Consider the following 15,678-nt stretch of genomic DNA (forward strand, 5'->3'; position numbering starts at 1 on the left):
AATAAGTAGAACATAATCAACCAATTATTTATTAATGAAGTATTCTAATTAAATTATTTAAATAATTTTGCCATCAGCGCATGTGTAATAGAACCTGTTTGAAAAAGCACCCCATTACTCCACCCAATTTCCTCAATGTCCCATTACTCCACCCCGTCTCCTTAACGACTCATTACTGCATCCCGTCTCCTTAATGACTCATTATTACACCTGCATCTCCTCAATGTCCCATTACTCTACCCTTATCTCCTTAACACCACATTACTCCACTCTATCTCCTCAACATCCCATTACTGCACCCCCATTTTATCCACAACTCATTACTGCACCCCTATCTCCTCAATCTTACATTATTGCACTTCATTACTCCACCCCATCTTCTCAAAGTCCTATGGATGTACTCTCATCTCCTCAACAACCCATTATTACACCTGCATCTCCTCAACGTCCCATAACTTCTGCTGTATCTTCTCAACACCTGATTACTCCATCCCCACCTCCTCAACGTCCCATTAATCCACCCCATCTCCTCAACATCCCATAACGCCACCCACATCACAGTCAGCTTAATAAAATACGGCAAAACCCAGTAAATGCCCAGCATGGCCAGGTATTAGTAACATGCTATGCAAGCAGAAAATCTTCACAACAGGACATCAACACCTGTTAAAGCACTGGACATGCTTTTTCAAAATGGAGAAAATCATTACACATGAGGGGAAAGGGTTCGATGTTGGTGACTGCACGCCATCCTCTCCTTGCTGAATGACTGGTCTCCAAACCTCATCTTTATAAAAATTTGCTCAAACATCATTTTTTAAGTATTCTCTTCTGCAAACTTCTAGCTCAAAACCCAACCTGGCTTCGGTGTCTCGCTGTTTTTCTCAGACTAGACTGGAAAAGAGCAGCACTTCTTTTCGTGGCCTTCTGAAGTTCAAACACCCATTGGAGAGAAACAGATGTGCAGACAGACTCAGACAGACACATGTGTTTGAGTAGGAACTACGACTGTGCAATCTAAACCACATGCTAGCATTCAAACACCCACATTTTAAACACTGTACTGTAAAGGATTTGGAGTTGAAAGAAACACAGCCAGCACACATGGCTTCATTGTTATAGATGCAGCAGTATCTCCCATCGGTCAAAGGTTTTCAGTTTATACACATATTCTTTTATTGTTCTCTGGTTTCTGGTCAGCAAACTGTAGCAAGCCTTGCAAAAGAGCAGTAAAATACGCTCTGAGTTACACCTAAAACCACACACCCCTCACTTGAGCTTCCATTGTCTTCATCCTCTTTGCTCAACAGAACAGAATGAAAACTGTGCGCTGACGACTACAACTACTTTATAAGTCAAAAGTCCTTTCAGAAGCTCTCCAGTAGAAATTACTGTTAGTTATTAGTGAATGCAAAGCATATAGGACACAGGAAGAAATGCAGTGTTAGTAACCAGTCAGACTATTGAGGTCCATTGGCTTCGCTTCAAAAGACCATCCACACACCACCAACCTCCCAGCTCTGACCTTTGAGTTAAAGCTGGAATGTCAAGTCTTGCTCAAGACAAATACGTCTCATTGTTTGACTGGACCTTGACACGAATGTGAGACTCTCCCTGATTTTAGCCCTTCACCCAGTACAGTAGAACAGGTTGGCTTTGGACAGCCTGAGGGACTGCTGATGAAAACAGTCAAAAATGTGGTCACATTGTATTTTGATGGTCCAGATTTTCTTACATTGCAAGACAAAGGGGTACTAAACAAGAACATGGTTCTTGAAGGTCTGACTGTCTACTATGATTCATTTGAATCCATAGGAAGTTGCAAGTTTTTGGCTGAATGTTTGCTTTAATACCTCCCCTGTTAAAAAAAAAAGACTCAAGACCAGTTGTTGCTGGTAGCTGCTGGTTTTGGACGGTCTATGCTGGTCTTTTAATGGTTGAGGTGGTTGAAAAGCTGGTCATCCAGGTTAAAACATACCCTAAACTAGTAAGCCAGCTGGTTAACCAGTTCTCAGTTGAGCTTGGTCATATTGGCCATGCTGGTCAACAAACTTGGTTGTACTAGTTAACTAACTTGTTCAGGCTGGTAATGCTGGTTTGGACAACTTAAGCTGGCCAGGCTAGATTTTTCAGCTGGGTCTTGCTTGGTTGGTGCAGAAGTGGAGTAGGTGGATGAATCCTTGTTTTTTGCTCATTTTCATTCCCACTGGCCACCCTGTTCAATCTCCTGTGCAAATTCCAAGCTCCACTGATAGTCAGCCTGTATCTTTTGCAGTGTCGCTAGGATCAAAGCTCTTTCAAAATCTTTCGTCACTTGATGATTACACATGATGAGAGATACGTAGTACCCCCCCACCACCACGCCTTCCCTATCCCCCTACTCAACATGACTGATAATGTTCTGCATGCTTATTAATGCAAAGAAGTGCATGTATGTCTCTGTCCACAGCAAAACATACGATGCAGTGGACACAAATAGCTGGCCTTCGCCCTCTCCCCTCAACCCTGCGCTCTGAGGAATCCTCTCTGGAATCCTCACTGCGGTCCATGCATATCCACAGTTTATTTATATCAGAGCTGCAGCCAACCCACTGGGGTTTCTGCAGCAGCTTCAGATGGGGCAAGAGATAACGACAACAGAGTGGAAATATCTGATGCCATCTTTTTATTCTGTATTTAAGGTAAAGGTAAAGGTAAAGGTGCACGTATTTGTCACTGTACAGTGAAATGTGTCCTCCGCATTTAACCCATCTGGTAGTGAACACACACTCACACACACGTGTTAGGGGCAGTGAGTACACACACACACCCAGAGCGGTGGGCAGCCAACTCCAGCGCCCGGGGAGCAGAGAGGGTAAAGGGCCTTGCTCATAATATTGCTCATGGTAATAATATTATTATTACCATTATTATTATTATGCAATGCCTTAAACTGCAAAATAACCACAAAAAGAAAAAATCGAAAATAACAGAAGAATCAAGCATTCTTCCAGTTGGTTTAACCAATTTCATGAGGAACAAAAACATAGATAAGGATTTTTGGAAGTTCTAGAGTTCTACCTAAGGGTTAACTTAAAAAATATTATGGTTTAACTGTACCAATTTACAGTCTATATTTTTCCCATAGGAATACATTAAAATATTAAAACATTGAAACATTAAAACATTAAAACATTGTCCTTAAACTTTTGACCAAAAATGCATACTTCTATACTGGTCACATTTTTCATAGAACTAATAGTGTAGCATAGAACCCGAGCATAGTTTGGCACCCCGCATTTTGGCCAAATGTTTATGGACACAGCTCTTTTAGCCAAACGTATTAATTGAGCTTTTGAACAAACGTTTTGGCGACCAACATTTTGGCCAAAGGTTTGTGGACACAGGTTTATTAGCCAAATATATTGATTTAGCTTTTGGACCAATCATCTTTTGGGCAAACGTTTTGGCATGTCACATTTTTACCATGCATCTATACCATTGCAACACCGTCTAGCAATGGCTTAGCAACCAACAGCTATACCACAGCAACCACCTGGGATACCATAGCAACCAGTGAAAGCCACTGTAGCTGGGCAACCATTCTGCATTTCCTTCAGAACAAGGACTTTTCTAATTTGCCTTGTTTTTATAAGAGTTAAGAATGGGTATCTCTCAGAACTGGATTAGAAAGAACTGTTCTATAAAACAGTTCTATAAAGGTTAAGGTACTTTACTGCCATGTGCATCCCATGGTCAATACCTAAACATAAAAAACTCAAACACAATACAAAGATAGTGCTGGATCCTTAAAGGCTTCAAGATTCAAAATGACCAATGAAAATAGTAGAGGTAATAAATGCAGGCGTAGAATGGACTTGGACTTAGTCTTTAACTATAATTGCAGTCATTAAATTACAAGGTTGGTCAGATATATCCATTTGTTCATACCATCATGTGCCAGGCTCACTAAGGAACAAAATGATACCTCCACAGTGGCGCCAGATTAAACTTCACAAAGCAATAAATCCTAAGTGCGTCCATTAATGAATGAATGCTGAGTCTATAAGCTGCTCAGACAAGGTGACCTGTCTCAGTGCCTTTTTCACTTCATACCCCATGATTCAGCTATTCCACACTAACCAGAGACCAGAAACCGAAAGAAAAGCATTTGCATCTTCACAAACTGGGCCCCATAACTGCAAGACTTGCAGGCTGAATTCACAGTTAAAGAAAATCTGAAGAAGGGCAGATAAGAGCTTCTATTGCTGCCTGTCCATCAATCTAATGGCAGTATAACCACAACGAATAGGGAACTCCATGTAAAATAGGCTTTTCAACAGGAAATCTCATGTCTCGTGTAGGTTGAAGTGTAGGTTTGGGTGTAGATTAAGGTAGTTAAATTCTATTTTAATTTATATGAGTCTGACAAGGTTCCTCTAAACAGAGCGATCGGTTGTTTGGCAAGACTCTAACAAAGACCCATTATGGATGTTTGCCATTGGAGATCAGGCCGTACAGGAAGGTTTAGCTGAGCCAAGAGAGTGCTGCACTATTCCACTGTCCAGCACTGCTTCCACAAACATAATCTAAAGTCATTAGAAGGAAACCTTACCTACAACCTCATAAAATCACTGGTAAAAGTACGCTACAGAAGATCTAAACGAGCCAAGGATGAGATTTGGGAACAAGTGCTGTGGACTGAGGAAAAATATAGAACTCATAATCAAACTCGATCCTTTTTGAGAAAAAAGCAACTGCATTTCATAAAACGAACAGCCTGCCAATTGTGAAGCATGGGGATGGATCTATTAAGCTTTGAGGTTTTGTTGCTGCCAGTAGCATTTGCAATATTGCACGAATGGAGGGATGAATAGATTCCACAAAATACCAGCAAACCAGGTTGCAAATATCAAACCAATCTGTTAAAAAGTCTAAAGCTAAAAAAAGAGGATGGCTTCTGAACCAGGACTGTAACTCAAGTCATACATCAGAATCAGAATTACTACGGACTACCCGAAGAGACACAGACTAAAGCTTTTGGAAAGGCCCTAACAGTCCCATGACCTAAGCAACACAGAACATTTGTGAATAGACCTTAAATAAGCTGTCCATGCAGGCAGACCCGAGAACACCGCCGAACCAGAGGCCTTTCTTAAAGAACCACAAAAACTGTTTCTAGCTGGATTATGTTTTTATGGTTTAAAAAAGACAGAGTAACTGTGCATTAGGACTTGCTTACATTGCTGCGTTTTAGATTTGATTAGCTACAGAGTGTCACTGTGAGGAACTACATCTTTAAATCGATTCAATGCACTACATTATCCAGTTAACCATTTAACACACCAAGGCTTATTACACACCTAGGAGTATCACTCGGTAGCTACCGGGACTTCTGTACAAACTGGTGGTTTCTAATAACACGTTTCCATATGCTGTTTAAGAGGTTTAACGTTTGGCACCCCACATTTTGGCCAAAGGTTTGTGGACACGGGTCTATTAGCCAAATATATTGATTTAGCTTTTCCACCAATCATCTTTTGGGCAAACGTTTTGGCATGTCACATTTCTACCATGCATCTATACCACTGCAACACCTTAGTAACCGTCTAGCAATGGCTTAGCAACCAACAGCTATACCACAGCAACCAGCTGGGATACCATAGCAACCAGTGAAAGCCACTGTAGCTGTGCAACCATTCTGCATTTCCTTCAGAACAAGGACTTTTCTAATTTGTCTTGGTTTTTTGAGAGTTAGGAATGGGTATCACTCAGAACTGGACTGGAAAGAACAGTTCCCCTTTAACACTCCAAGGCTTATTACACACTAAGGAGGTATCACTCAGTAGCTACCGGGACTTCTGTACAAACTGGTGGGGCTATTCTTTGGTGATAGAAGTTTGTAATAAAACGTTTCCATATGCTGTTTAAGAGGTTATTAATAATTTCTGACCATTTTAATGGAGCTGGAGCTACTCTGGGTTGAGTGTCTCAGGCGAGGAACAATAACTCTGACATCTGTGTGGGAACTCTTTCCACAGTAGAACAATAAGCACTGGGGCGTTGCTGGCAGAAACCATGCATGCAACAGTGTGTGTGGAGGGAGGGCCTCAGAGAGAAGAATGATATCTCAGAGCTCAGAGACTCAATAGCTCAATTAAACAATTGTTTGACATGCCAGTTTTAACAGTTCCCGCACAAACGCATATGAAGTTAGTAAGTAAATTGTCTCCGTCATGCAAAAACCTTGCATCTTAATTTTTGTCATTTTTCACTTTTTGACAGAATTGGAATCTGACACTTGTTATTTAGATTGTGTCCAAATTCCCTGATGAACAGACCTATAGAAATACTCCCAAATTACTTAATTCCACACAGACTCCCATTGAAAGTAAATAAGGTTGAGATATGAGGTTTTTATGTGACCGTAAGGAAATTCTGTATATTTTTAAATAATATTAATGTGGAAAAATATATCCCATGACCATGCATGCTGATTATTTTCAGCCGGACCAGTAGAAACAGTGACTTCAGAGGACACGGGATACAATGACATCTCTACCTCTCTCTCCCTCCTGAGTCACTGCTGCTGAATCATGCAGTCCAGACAATTCAGAGAGTTTCATCCCCTCCCCTTGTGTTTATTTATGGTCCCATCTCCAGGGAAACCACAGGAAGTGTGATGCACTTCTTCAGAATGGGATGCGGAGCGGGATATGTGCCAAAATTTTACTTCGGATAGTCTGTAAGTGTGTATGTCTGAGTGTGTTTATATATACAGTGTGTGTGAGTTTGTTTATGCTTGACCCGGTGATGCAGATTCTGTACTGAATTCTGCTCTAAGCGAAAGCACACACACTTCCCTGGTGTGAAAGTGTGCTGTAAATGTGTTGAGTGCTTTGCTAGTGGTTGGTGGCATGGCTGTGTGTGTACTCTGTGAGTGTAATGAAAATATGCTGACAGGCATGGGGATGCACAGGGTAGACCAGGACAGGGCGAGCATTAATAATGTAAGTCAAACAAACTGACGTACGATTATTCTTTAGTTCTTTTGACTTCAAGCTGTTTTGTGGACACTGTCTTATTAATTACACACCATGGTTATGAGCGGTGTTGTTGAAGACATCATCCAAGATGTGGTTAGTGTCCACAAATTATTTTATGTGCTACTGAGGCTACAAGACTAACAAGAAACAGATGGTAATACCAATGGTGTCCACAAGGGGAAAAAAAATACTAATTTACAACTTACAAAGGTAACGGTCCCTGGTATTGTATGTTCTGGTTTACTGGTTATCTGGATGATGATTTTTTTCGTAGTAATTAAATATTCCAGCTTGTACAGAACCCTTTTTAACCCTGTAGCCACTCAGCAACTAATCATGGATGGCTAAAGTGGTGCCACAGTCTACACAGACTAGAGCTAGTTTTTAAACTCCTCAGGAAATCATTTTAACGTGTTGCTTAACGTCTTGGCGTGGTTGTGGTTTGTTTGATTGGGGTTTCAGCTGAATACTGATGCTCCAGATTGGATTTTTTTACACTATTTGGAAGACAAGGTGTCAAAGGCCAACAGTATTGTGTAAGCATTTCATATCTAATTGACCAATAAAAATCTATTTAAAGTATGCAGTGGTCAGTACCTACCAAAAGTGGCCCCATAAAGAACAAGGTGACAGGGCCATGGGCTCCTATGGCTCAATGACACTATCCATGGAGCTCCCACTTTACATCTCACAGGATCTGCTGCTGACCACCTGGTATCTGGTTGAATGTAGGTTGTGATGTCCAGTGACCAAAATTCAATGTAATGACAACATCTAAGTCCAACAACAATTTGATGTAGAATACTGACAACAGCTGATGTTGATTTGTGGTTGTGTGTAAGTTGTGGTGTTAATGTGGTGTTACATGCCACTGTCATATTGACATTGAAATCCAACATTTAGTCATGAGGTATGAACCTGAACATCTGGTCAGCGTCATAATCTTACAGTTGACTCAACATCACCATTAAACATTGATATTTTGTTGGTTGGTTGATTTGTGGTGTTGGTTAACAAAAATCCAATGTCTTCCAAATGTCTCATGCCAATGTCAACTTGATATAGAATGCGGACATCCATTTGTAAGTATAGAGACCCAATCCAAACATGCTCAATGTCACAACGTTAATGTCCACTCAACATGACATCTTAACGGTAGAACTTGAAATCAAAATTCAACATCTTCCAAATGCCATCATACTTCTGTATCGATTGTCTGTCCATTGTTGGAGGTGTGTCCAACGTTAGAATGACGTCAAATTGAAGTCTGGTGTCTGATGTGTGGCCTCATGCCCCAACGGATATGTCAAATCCTAAATTCTTCTGCCAGCAGTCTTCTCTCTTGGGGTCAAGCTGATAAGCACATGCTCTTCCTATGCTGTGATGACAAGCTTCCATGCCAGTCTCAATGTGATAACCAAACTGCCAGTGGCAAGCACGGCCTCTTTCTCAGTAATATCAGGCCCCTGCAGATAGCATGTAAAAATTTCCCCGCTATCGCTTTCTGTGTCACTGAAGGGAAATTCTGGTTTACTGGTTTTCTGGATGATGACTTTTTCATGGTAATTAAACATTCCAGCTCACAGAGGACCTTTTAACCCAACAGCCACTCAGCAAGCAATCAACAACACAATCATGGACTGCTAACGTGCAGACTAGAGCTACTTTTTAAACTCGGAGGTGGATAATCATGGAAATGTAATGTGTTGCTTAATTTATTGGCATGGCTGTAGTTTGTTTGATTGGGGTTTCAACTGAATACTGATGCTTCAAATTACCATTTGAAAACACCAGTTGGATTCACATTGTGTGAGCATTTCATATCTAACTGACCAATAAAACATTTTTATGGTAAGCAGTGGTCAGTACCTACCTAAAGTGGCCCCAAAAAGAACAAGGTGACAGGATCATGGGCACCTAAAGCTCACTGAGGCTATCCATGGAGGCCCCACCTCACAACTCACAGGATCTGCTGCTAACGTCTTGGTGCCAGATACCACAAGACGCCTTCAGAGGTCTTGTGGAGTCCAAGCTTTGAATGTTCAGATCTGTTTTGGCGGCACAAAGGGGACCTATTCATTATTAGCCAAGAGGTGCTAATGCTAGTCAGTATATGTTTGCAGGAATTCAGTATGTATTTTCGTTCTTCTATGAAGTTATGCATTGGGATCTACACTCACACACTAAAAATAAAAGTGCAGAAAAAGGTTCTTTAAACAATGCCATAGAAGAACCGCTCTTGGTTCCATAAAGAATCATGTTTTAGGTTCTTTGGGCCTTTAAAATGTTCTTCTCATTCACAAACATGGGTCTTTATGGAGCCAAAAGTGGTTCTTCTATGGCGTCTCTCAAAGAATCATTTGTAGTACATGTGTTTTTATGAGTGTGGAGATTTTCCAACAGCAGTGATAAAATTATGATGTGGAGAAGCTTCGTCACACTTAATCAATACGCTAAGCAACTGTGGAGCTGTGGAGATTGCGTATTGTGGAATTGCACAGTGTGAGCATAGATGCAATACATGCAGGCCATTGTGCATTAGAGGACAGGCCAGCCTTATCTCTGGCAGTAGCAGAAGTCGTCATTGAGGGATTTACTGAGTGAATTGCTCCCAGGGAGACACCACCACTTTACTAACCCAAACAAGCCAGATAATGACATGGAAACACTAAATGCGGACATGTGACACAAACACACCCTCCCCAGCCACACACACTCATTGTCAGACGTACTTCTAGCACAGGGTCAGCACTTCCTTTACTGTCAAAGGCCTTGAGCTGTTTCTCGAGGTACAAAGTCAAAGTGAGACGTACAGATAAACCACTTTCTCTTAATGGCCTGAGCGTAACATTAGCCCTAGGTCAGGTGGTGTGTGTGCAGCGCCCACTCAACGCTCTTGTACTGCTGGAACGTCGGCCGCCTGCCTTCCACAAACATTGGCATATATGGGGCTGCTATGGCTGCACTAATCCTGCTCTGAGCCCAGTACTGAATCATACATTCTGTGCTCACTTTGCCTAGTCACTCAGGAAGATTCCTACTGGACTGTGTGGGGGACATCAGTTTGATCAAAATGCACATTCAGGAGACATGATGGATGTTTTACGGTTGCCAGAAATACTACTGAACTTCATACTGGGGTGTTAAAGCAAGGTTGCGGAAGGCAATAGTACTGGTACTTTTGGTACTCAGGATACTTAAACACACATGATTTCGCTCACATAGGTCTCCGTGACATGCCTATTCATGCTCTGCCAAAGAAACAACTGTAAAGCTGGACAAGCTTCATAGAACATTGACAACAATCAACTGTAATAACAATTAACTGTACTTAATTATTCAAAATACATTTATTTAGTGAGCTTGTTATTTCAAATACTATTCATTTTGTATGGGCTTTGGATTTTGCAGTTTTATTGTAGTGAATCTGAGCAAATTTAACCTGATGTCATTCTAATTTTCAATCTGCAACAGCTTTAAAAAGTTCATACTTCATAAGTGACTACATTGTTATTTCTAATATAGTCACACTATGGTTGATTTGATAGTTGCTATGTTTTGAGTAGCTAAAACAGTATAGTTAACCAGGCCCCTGTAGCCTTTCTAACTGGATACTTAATATTATCTAGCACAAAAAAAATTCTCATTAGGCTGAATGGGATTTTGGCCTACATTCTGTAAACCTTGAAAAACAAATTGGCTCTGTGTGGCTCAGCAGATGCTGACACTATGCCCAGGTTTGCATCTGCTTCGCCATCAGCAGCCATAGCCTCAGAGAGCACAATTATTCATGCTCTCTCTGGGTGGATAGATAATGCTCTCACCCTTCATCCCTCCTATTTTAACGCTGGCCGGCACAGGCGTCTGCTGGCTGATTTATCAGGGCTCTCTGAGTGTGTTGGCTACCCTAGAGATGCTGCATTGAGGTCAGTTTGAAAAGAGGCGGTGCTGGGAGCATTGCAAGTGATGGGGAGAAGCATATGTATTTGTGGGAAGCATATGGATTTACATATTAGTTAGTTCGGCAAAACATCTATGCGCAGATTTACAGATGTTTCTTAGGCATTTACATTTAATTAATATATTTATATAGGCATTATATTTAAAGAGAATGGTGCTAAGTGTGAATGTAAAGTGAAGTCAAAATCCTGGGAAAGGGAACCCAATAATTTACCTGCACAGTATATTGCCCAAGGCCATTACTGGGACATCTCCAACACATTGCTGGGAAATACAGTGATGTCTGAATTACAGCTCGTAATGTCAACATTGTCTGTGGTGATGGTTTAACAGATGAGATTTTTAGCTTAGGAACATTACTAGAGTATGTTTTGTGCATGATCTAATCAACTTGCGTTAATGACAGTTTGAAAAGCTAGCCTTCACAGTCTTCAGGGTTTGTGGTGAATTAGGGATTAGAGGTCAGTGATGAATTTGGGGAAGAAAATTGGGCAAAAACCCATCCTACTTGGTCTATGGTTGCTTCTGTTCATAAGCAATGCAATAAGTCTGGTAAATGCTATAGTTTTTTAGGTTTCATGGTGATAAATATGTTTATTTTTGTACATGATTCAGAAATAAAAATAAGCATACTTTACTACATGATTCAGAAATGAGGCGACAGTTGGCAGTTCATACTGAGGGCATCAGGTCCTGTTTATGGAAAGTTTCATTCCAACTCCACTGACAACAGTGATTCATGATTTAAACGTGTCCAACAAAGACATCTTAAACATAATAAATATATATAAATAATAAATGAGTGAGTTTCAGTAAAATACTGTTTATGTGGGAATCACACTAAAGTTTAGACATTACTGGTAAGCAAAATGTCCTCAGTTTTGAGAATGAAAGGGGCTCAAGACTGGCATTCAGCGTTCTGACAGCATGTAACAGTATGTTGGTCTGTTTGTCTTTGCAAAGATATCTGAAGTTACGCAACATCTGAAGCTCTGTAGGCCACATCCGCACTCCTCCACTGAACCATCCATACACACAATCATCGTGATGTTATTGTGTTTACTCACATCCACCACATCCCATTCTTTTCTGTGTTTTTGGGGAATTTTTGGGCCTCAGTGAGGTTTTGACCAACAAGCTAAAGGATGATGCCACCCAGAACTGCAGCTGAAAACACTTCCACATCTCAAACTCAATCCTTAACCTTAGTCAAGTCAAACCTACACATTTTTTGATGTGGCCTGTACTGGTCAGCTCAACTTACAATACACATAATGTTTAACACTATTCTACATCAAAAGTATCCAGACCAGTAGTCAACGTAGCTGCTTTGCTTTACAGTGCAGCCCCCTTTGCTGACTCAGTTGTTTAAATGTACACACAGATTGTATAATCTTTGAAAAAAAAGCCTTGCCAATAGAACAGGATGATCTGTAGCAGCCGCATATTGAGCCTAGGGTCACCACTACTAATGCCAAGCATCAGTAGAACTGCATAGAGCTGTGGAACTGCATTTTCTGAAGTGATGAAGCTCCATCCTATACCTCGGGGATAAGTTGGAGTGGCGTCTGTGATTCAGTACTAATCGGTCTACATCAGGACCTGACCTCAAAGACGCTCTAAATACAATTACAATTCAATCCTCACAGAAATGTTCCAACATCTAGTGCAAAGGCTTCCCAAACGAGAGACACAGCTACTACAGCATCAAAGGACAAACTAACTAATATTGTTAATTTCAGAATTGAGGTAGCTGAGCAAATGTCCACAGATTTTTGGACATGGAGTGTATTCATCTTTTTAGTAGTGTATTTTTTCTCAGATTGGTTTGATTGTCACGCTAGATGTTATTGTTTGTTTTTATTATTCTGACAGCGGGAGTCTATGTCTGTAAAATGAATATTTAACCATGTGAGTACTTTTAAAAGCAGTCCAACACACTCAGTGGAAGCCTTTACAGACATGACTTATGATAATGTAGAAGACAATGACCATCCAAATAAACATCAAGCAACTAAGAAGGCATTCAAAGAGACTAAAGGGTCTATAATCGATACCCCATTTTCCATAGAGCATGCATTAGTATAGCCAAAACATCTTAATGTGATGGATATGTAGATTCATAATTTAGGATATACAAAGTGCAACTGAATATCCAGATGGTATAAAAACAATGGTCACTTAAAAATAAGATAAATAGCCAGGACTGGGACACATCATATGTAGTAGTAGATTGCCACTTGAGACAATCGTAGGCAGGGGCGCTGCCAGGGATTTCGGGCCCCACAACTCTAAGAATTCTACTGAAAGAGTCAATTAATACATTTTATAAGAGCCTCTGTGAGTCACAGGCCCCCCACTTCCTCCAAAACTGCACCGCTGTCTCCAAGTAAGAAATAATAACACAATCATGGTGCAACAACTTGCTTCAATCTACAGTACAGTTGTCATTTCAGTACAATAATTATCTATCAATCATCCGTTCCATGCAATCTTATAATTGTTTTTTATTTACTCAAATTTTCTCTATTGAACCCACCGGTTTATAGCTCCCCTTAGCACTATCGATGCTCCCGACACTAGGAGATTAAGGACTTAAGGTCCTTATAAGGTCTCATGCAGTACATGTGAAGTCTAACAGCTGCCAATGCAGCATCGCTGTGCAGCCAACACACTCAGAGAGTAACCACACACCAGCTAACACACACATGTGCCAGCCAGCATCACTTATAGAGACTGATGAGGGGAGAGAGCTCCAGCTTCCCACCTGGAAACAGCATGGCCAATTGTGCTCCAATGGACTCTGGTCCCTGATGGCGAAGTGTTTTGGCTCAGGATTCGAATGCTTGACCCCTGGGCCATAATTGTAGCACATTAGACTACTGAACCACTCTGAGACCTTTTCATTTAAGTAATATAAAAAAGTAATAATAATAATTAAAAAAATAATACTAATAATAATTAATCAGTAAACAAATCAGTAAAAAACAAATTAAAAAGTTAAATATGCCAGTTAAATATGCCAACAATATATATATATATTTTACACACACACACACACACACACATATATATATATATATGGGTGTGTGTGTGTAAAATATATATATTGTTGGCACATATATATATATATATATATATATATATATATATATATATATATATATATATATATATATTATTTATTTTATTATTTTTTTTATTTATACAAGGTCAGAATTATACATACATTACATTAACTTTAAAATTAATATTACGCTTTTCTTGTCTTTTCCAAAGTCCTAAGTTCAGTCATATTGCAAATATGCAGACTGTTCTTGCACTAAAAGTTATATCATTAATAATAATATTTTTTTCCTTCTCCTCTAAAGTTGCCACAGATAATATAATAAGCCTTACTTTCCGGCTTCATGACCAGCAAACAAACAACACTGTCTTAAAACTAAAAAAATAAATAAAGACACTGCACTGCACTAATGGAAGTGCAGGGTTTCTCCAAGTCAGCCTGTGTGTATAAGGGCTGTTTAAAGGAGAAGTGTTGACAGAATCCTGCAATGGATCAAAGCTTCCTGCATTCCTGTCCACTCTTAACCCCACCCCACCCCCACCCCTTACCCCCCACCCCTTCCTTTCATTCACTTCCTACTTGAGAAATATGATTTGAGAGGGAAAGTGAGTGGAGAGCGGAGTGGGGGAGTTTCTACTACATGAATTCTGCACATTCCTGAAGACCTCTCAAAGGATGAATCATGGGCATGCCCATATACACACACCCCCACACCTAGCCACCCACCCTCGCTCGCTCACACACACTCACACACAGATCTGTAGACCATGAGTCAGTGTGTGTGATGAGGAATCCCCTCCTTCGAAATCCTCATGTTTGTGTGGCTCATTCCCTAGACAACCACAGAAAGCGGTGCTGAGCTGAGAGGGCTGAATCCATTCAGAGCTTGGAAATGTTCTTATGAGAAAGAGCTGCTGTAATGCTACGGGGCATTTCCACTGGATTCCTGTAAGACTCTTACGCTAATTCAGACTATTGTTGGTTTAGGAAACTACAGGTATTATACAGCTTGCTTTAAGATACTCTAAACTAAACACTAATACTGTACTACAGGAGGACTATGTATTACAGGAATATACTATAAGACTAAATGCTTTATAATAATCCTATGATGACCTGTAATAAATCTGGTATTAGACATCAGGTAGTACTGTAGGGCTGTATTCTACTGTACGAGAGTATGGTGTCATGCATAGCAGTGCTCAGTACTGTGATATGTTCAACCATATTCATACTGTAACACTGCAGCTGTATACCAATGTTGATCATAATTAAACAACTACTACAGATACTACTACTAATACTACTACTAATAATAATAATAATAACAATACTAATAAAAAAATTACTACTACTACTAATACTACTACTACTACTACTACTACTAATAATAATAATAATAACTATATTCCAAAGAAATAAAAACCCAATGACTGTTAGTTATTATTGATTATATTACTGATTATAATGCTTATTAGTAGTGAAAGTAGCAGTAGCATTAGTGGGTGTTTAATTATTATAATTACTATTATAAATATTACTACTACTATTATTATTGTTATCATTAATATTACTACAACTATTAATAATAAATATAATAGTAGTAGTAGTATTCATAATAATACG

Source organism: Salminus brasiliensis, chromosome 22, assembly GCF_030463535.1.
Source record: "Salminus brasiliensis chromosome 22, fSalBra1.hap2, whole genome shotgun sequence".
Lineage (NCBI taxonomy): Eukaryota > Metazoa > Chordata > Actinopteri > Characiformes > Bryconidae > Salminus > Salminus brasiliensis.